This window comes from Mus pahari, chromosome X (genome assembly GCF_900095145.1).
Source record: "Mus pahari chromosome X, PAHARI_EIJ_v1.1, whole genome shotgun sequence".
Taxonomy (NCBI): Eukaryota; Metazoa; Chordata; class Mammalia; order Rodentia; family Muridae; genus Mus; species Mus pahari.
The window spans coordinates 37,999,000-38,005,384 of NC_034613.1; the positions used below are offsets into that span (position 1 = coordinate 37,999,000).

The 6,385-nt window shown below is 40.3% G+C and overlaps 1 pseudogene; it reads right to left on the bottom strand.

Moving 5' to 3' along the window:
• Positions 1–5,718: 5,718 nt before the first annotated feature.
• LOC110314270 lies at positions 5,719–5,969 on the bottom strand (annotated as a pseudogene).
• Positions 5,970–6,385: the final 416 nt, after the last annotated feature.

Here is a 6,385-nt window from a genome sequence, read left to right on the forward strand (position 1 = left end):
AAAAAGAAAAAGAAAAAGAAAAAGAAAAAGAAAAAGAAAAAGAAAAAGAAAAAGAAAAAGAAAAAGAAAAAGAAAAAGAAAAAGAAAAAGAAAAAGAAGAAATACCTGCCTTGTGAAAACAGGCAGCAAAAGCCAAGGTATTCTAGAGTTCTGGAGTGCCTCCAAAGGTTGACCAGACCCTACTCAGTGAGTTTGTGGTGGGTGCACTCCAGCAGACTAACAGCCTCTCTTCTTGGGGGTCAGTAAATATAAAGGCTACAAAAATCCAGAGATTTCAGGCTGTGCTTGGCACCTGGTTAGATTTTTCATAAGCCCAGAAAGTAGCCAAGGTTTAGTTGGGATGGGTGTCAGAAAGGGGGAGAAAGGCAAGTGAAAAAAGAGTTAAAATCAACCAGAGGGGGGAAAGCTGTGGTAAGGAACTCCAAAACCCCTCATGGGTTTTGGCACTAATTTTAAGATCAAGATTTGTCTAAGTGATGGGAAAATAAAAGAAAGAGGAGACTGGTCTTGACAGGAGAAGATTGTCCTTTAATAAAAATCAGGAATGATTTAGTCTGTGAGACCTAAGAACACATGGTTCTAGCTGCATATGTAGCAGTGGAAGGAGAGTCAACTGATCCTGTGAAGGCTCAATGCCTCAGTGTAGGGGAATGCTGGGGAAGTGAGGTGGGAGTGGGGGTTGTGTGGGAAAGCACCCTCTAATAGCAGGGGGAGTGGGGATAGGATAGGAGGTGTATGGTGGAGAAACAGGAAAGGGGATAACATTTTAAATGTAAATAAATAAAATATCCAATAAAAATAAGGGAAAAAAGAATGAGGAAGGGTAACAGTCTCTCAGTTGGAGTAAAGACTGTGCATGGAAGTGAAAGGGTCTTGAGAGTTTTATAGGACAAAACAGGCAATTTGGGGGTGGAAGTTTTCATGTACAGATCTAGTTCCCTACAGTTGCAACTTTTAAATAGCAACACAATAGAAATTGGTATATTGTTCTTCTTATCAGAAGTTTCCTGGATCCTGACAGCCTCCAGTAGATGTCATTAGCATGTCTCCAGGAACAGGATAGGAATATCTAGAGTTTCTCCACTCATCTGAGGTTTTTAGGTCATTAGCCCTTTAGTGTGGATCAGAGGTGGCTCTGCTCATGTCATGGTAGCAGTATCAAAGAGAGGGAGGGAGCTAGCTAAAGTGTGGAGTCAGAGGTAAATATACCATTCACAGATATATGTTCTACTTTTCCAACTAGGCTTCCAGTTTAGACTAGAGTTTCTATTGTCTCCTGTGGTGCCTTGAATGAGAATGACCCCCAAAAGCCTCATATATTTGAATACCTGGTCTGCAGTGGATATAATTGTTTGTAAAGGGTTAGAAGGTGTGTCCTTGTTGGAGGTGTGCCACTGAGGGGTGGGCTTTGGACTTTCAAAATCATACACCATTCCCAGTTCTTATTCTTTCTGACTCTCTCTGTGTCTGTCTCTCTCTCTGTCTCTCTGTCTCTCTCTCTCTCTCTCTCTCTCTCTCTCTCTCTCTCTCTCTCTCTCTCTCTCTCTCTCTCTCTCTCTCATCTCGTGACTGTTGTAACATGTAAGCTCTCATCTACTGTTCTAGCTCCATGCCTGCCCACCTGCTACCATGTTCACCACCATGATAGGCATAGACTCATCTTCTGACACTGAAAGTTGGCCCTCAATCAAATTTCTACTTTTATACTTTGCCTTGGTCATAGTGTCATTTCACAGCAAGAGAAAAGTAATCTCCCAAGAGTGTCTGTTAAGGAAACATACTTTTTTGAGAACTGTTCTAAATTCATAATATGCCTAGCAAGCACCAAGTAAAAGAAATAGTCAAATATATTAATTGTTATTTAAAGAAGAAATGGGGTATTCCAGGAAACTCAAATGAAAAAATTCCTTGATTTTACTATTGGCCAGAGACAACTGATTTGGAAATATATGGATAATATCCAACGTCATGGAAAGCAGAAATCATGGATAAATAGAAACTACTTTTTTCCTCTTACTTAAGAGCACTGCCCTGGGTAGCATGTGGTGACTATGAGCTCTGTATATATTGATGATTTAGGCATGTGATTGCTTATAGCCCTTATAAGCCCTTTATAACATTTCTTGAAACCAATAGGACCATTGGCACAAGAGTCTCTCCATAGCCCACCTTAATGTTTACACTTATAACCAGACAGTGGTAGTGCACACCTTTAATCCCAGCATTTAGGAGGCAAAGGAAGGCAGATTTCTGAGTTCGAGGCCAGACTGGTCTATAGAGTGAGTTCCGGGACAGCCAGGGAGGGCTACACAGAGAAACCCTGTTTCGATAAAACAAAAACAAACAAACAAAAATTTACGTTTATCAGTGAGCACCCAAGAAAGGTTAAACACAAGGAGGAAAGTTAGATTTTGGTCTGTTCAAAATTTAGAATTATCTGATTATGTAGCTGTTCTTTCAGAGTAAAAGCCACTTACTAGGTCTATTTTCAAAGCTTTTTTTTTTTTTCTTCATTGATTTTATAGAGAAGTTCTAAGGCTCTTTGTAAGATTGAGCTGATGTATGCCTCAAGGTAAAGTTTTCAAGGGGGAAAAACCCACACAATTCACAATTGCCTTAACAGATGGGTCAAAGAAGGAAAATATAAAGAGTTACATTATCTTACATACAAAATTTAGAATGTTATTACTTCTAGGCCACAGGAAACCAGGAAAAATACCAATTGTACTGGAAAGCAGAACCACTTTAGCATTTCAGTGAATCCAACTGAGACAAAAACAAAACAAAACAAAACAAAACAAAAGAACAAAAAACTTTTGTACTAGGCCTTTCTTTACATTAGAGCATTTGACTCCTTTCATTATAAGGAGGTGTTTCTTGCCTTTCACTTAAGTCACTCAAAAAATTAGATTAAAAAACAGAACACCAGGAGAACTGGTCCACTGAATCAACTAAGCCAGGTGGTATATACTCACAGCTACTGAAACAGCAAGCACTGGGCCTGCATGGGTCTGCACCAGGTCTTCTGCTAAAGTTTTGTGGGACTCCTGAAAATGGGAGCAGGTGTTTCTCTGACTCTTTTGTCTGCCTTAGGGACTCTTTTCCTTCTGTTGAGTGCCTTGTCCTGCCGTGATCTGAGGCCTTTTGCTTTGTTTTATTGTATCTTCTTTTGTCCTGTTTGGCTGTTGTCTCTTAAGAGTCCTTTTCTAAAGGGAAATGGAGGGCCTAGATCTGGAGGAGCAGGGAGGTTGTGGGAGGTGAGAGGAGTGGAGGGAGGGGAAATTGTGGTCATATGTCCTGTATGAAAAAAGAATCTATTTTCAATAAAAATTAAGAAAAGACAACACTGAGTATAAATATATCATATTTATTTTCGTATTTTATTTTATTTTATTTTTTATTCACTTTACATCCCACTCACTGCCTGCCTCCCAGTCACCCTCTCCCACAATCCTCCCCTTCTCCTCTGAGAAGGTGGAAGACACCCTGTGTATCCTCACATCCTGGCACATCAAGTCTCTGTGGGACTAGGCGCGTTCTCTCCCACTGAGACCAGAGTGGGCAGCCCAGCTAGAAGACATATCCCACAGACAGGCAACAGCTTTTGAAATAGCCCCCATTCCAGTTGTTAGGGACGCACATGAAGGCCAAGCTGCCCATCTGCTACCCTGTACATATGCAGCAGATTTATTTTTCTAATTGAGAGATATTAACATTTTTGCCTAAGCTTCAGATTTTTTTTTCTTTAAAATACAGCATTTTTTGGCTATTTGACAAGTTCATAGTTACATGTAATATAATTTCGTTATATTCATCCCCTAACTCCTCCTAGTTCCAGCAGTAACTTTCTACCTCTCCAATCATTCCAGCTACTGCAAACCAAGCACAACTTGTGCATTCATAGATACATCCACAGGAATGTGCTCACTCTACTGGGGTCACACTTTAAAAGAAAATTAACTCTCCTTACCTCTGAAGCTACCAATTGTCAATAGCTCCTCAGTTCAGGTTTGGGGCTCATGAGCTCCTCCCTACTCCATGATAGAATGTTGACACTATTAATATTGTGTAGGACTTGTGCAGGTAGGCACAGCTGCTGTGAGCTCCAGTGCACTAGCCTATCATGTCCAGAAGACACTGTTTTGTTTTCCTGATCTCCCTAATCTCTGGAGATGTTCTTACAGATGTTCTGCTCTCTCTTCTGGAATAGTCATTGATTCTTGTGAGAAAAGGGGTGTTGTTATTCCTGAGATTTGCAAGGGAAAACCTAGTTCCACTATTGTGAGTTAAATTTCAAACAAGCTTTAATTAAGTATTAACCAGAAAAATGAACTCTAGTCTGGTTCACTCCTGAGTTCCCAGCGAGTGGCAACAAGATATGTCTTAGTAGGGGTTTCTAAAGGACAAAATCATATGGCTATCACATTTGCCATACAGCTTTGTTATTTTTCCAAGAACTATAACTCCCAGCATTCTAGGTACCTGGTCCTTGGATTGGTAGGCTTACAGGATACCTTTGGCTTTTACAGTATGATATAAATGTCTTTTCTGTGAGCACTTCACAGATACTCTGGGCGTGTTGACCAGTTATGAGGTTCTGTATTATCATCTATCTACTATACAAAGAAGAGTCTCTAATGAGGATGGAAAGCTACACCAATCTATATTAGGGGCATGTGATTCTGTCTTATGTTCACTGATTTCAGCTGGTAGTCCTCCATTGTGGTAGCACCTTTGTTTAGCTTCTGCCCTGTAGAAGCTCACACTGTCATCCCATATGCCATGCTTTCCCATATTCCACAGTGCCATCCCTCCCTCTCTCACTGTTTCACATACATTTTCTTTCCAAACACATTCCTGTGCAGGGTGACATCGACATTTTGAATAACCCACATTTCACCCAGAAACTTCTTGACTCTTTCATTTCTACTCCTTTCAAGTTTTACCTCCTTTTGACTGAAATTTGTAACAGCCACAACTTGGAAGAGAAAGGAAGAACTTGCTTCTGCCTTCTAGGTACAGTTGGCTTTGCTATCTGCTTCTCACATACCTGGTCATTAATCCCATCATGACTACAGTTACAGCAACTCTTCAATTTCCTACTCTTGGATGTTCTGCCTGCTGTCATCCAACCCCCTGTCACCCGCACCCAAGTCAGGATGATGCCCTAACCCTCTAACTGACAGGTAGCACAAGGTAGAAATTTGTCATAAGCCAAATCTCTGTTAAATTCCATCAGCTAGCCTTCATTCCTGCTGGAAATTGTATTTGTTTTATTCCTTAGTACATACTTGCAACAATGTTTTCCAAGACAGGCTTTCTCTGTGTAGCCTTGGCTGCCTTGAAACTCACTCTCAGCCTAGCTTCAAACTCACAGAGGTCAGCCTGCCTCTGCCTCCCAAGTGCCGGGATTAAAGTCAGTTAAAGATGGGTGCCACCACTACCCAGCTTACAACAAAGTAATTTTAAAAAGCATTTACACCCATGAATACTCTTCTCAAGTAACCAACCCTTGTCCCTTTTACAGAAAAAGAATCAATAATGTTTCATTTTTTTTACACCTCTTGTTTTCAAGTTTCAGAGATTTATTGATCAGTACAATAAATACTGTGATTTCATGCATTCATGGGAAAAACCTTTCATGGCTAAGTGGAAATCATGGGGGTATCTTCTGAATGACCTCTATCACTGGCAGCTTAAGGGATTTCAATCTGTAGTTTAAAAGGCAGGACCTTCTCTCTTCAGTTTGCTAGTCCACATTCACTGAGCAGAATTTGTATGTATTCATCATCAAGATCAGTTTTTTTCTAAGGTTCTGGATTATTCTTCCGGTCCTAACTAACATCTGGATTGAATAATGCCAGATACATCTCATACAGCCGTGCTCCAGACCCTCTTACTTCAACAAATACAAGGAGAAGCATCAGGCTTGGATGCTTCTTGGACTTCCTGAAGATCTGATGGATCATGGTTCCATCAGTGGCCTATTCTCAAGGAGACAGGAAATAAGCCCACCTCTGAAACCTAAGCAGCCCTTCAATTAACCAACTCTCTCATGCCTTAAAGAAAAAAAAGGAGGTTTCATTTTTCTATACCTCTTAACCACACATTTCCTTATTAACTTTTAGCACTGAGCAAATCTTTTAGTGAAAAGTAACTAGCTAATGACCTCCGTTTAGACAAATGCATTCACCAACCTCTTACCTAGGTTCACACCACTCAGCTGGTCAATATTTCCACAAACTATTTGCTAACTAACATACACAAACATTTTTTCTCTCTCCTGACTACTATCCCCTCATCTTTACTTTTCCTTGTATGTTTTGCCCACAAAAATATCTTTTGATTTCATTGCCACATTGTGGCAACATTGCCCAATTCCCAT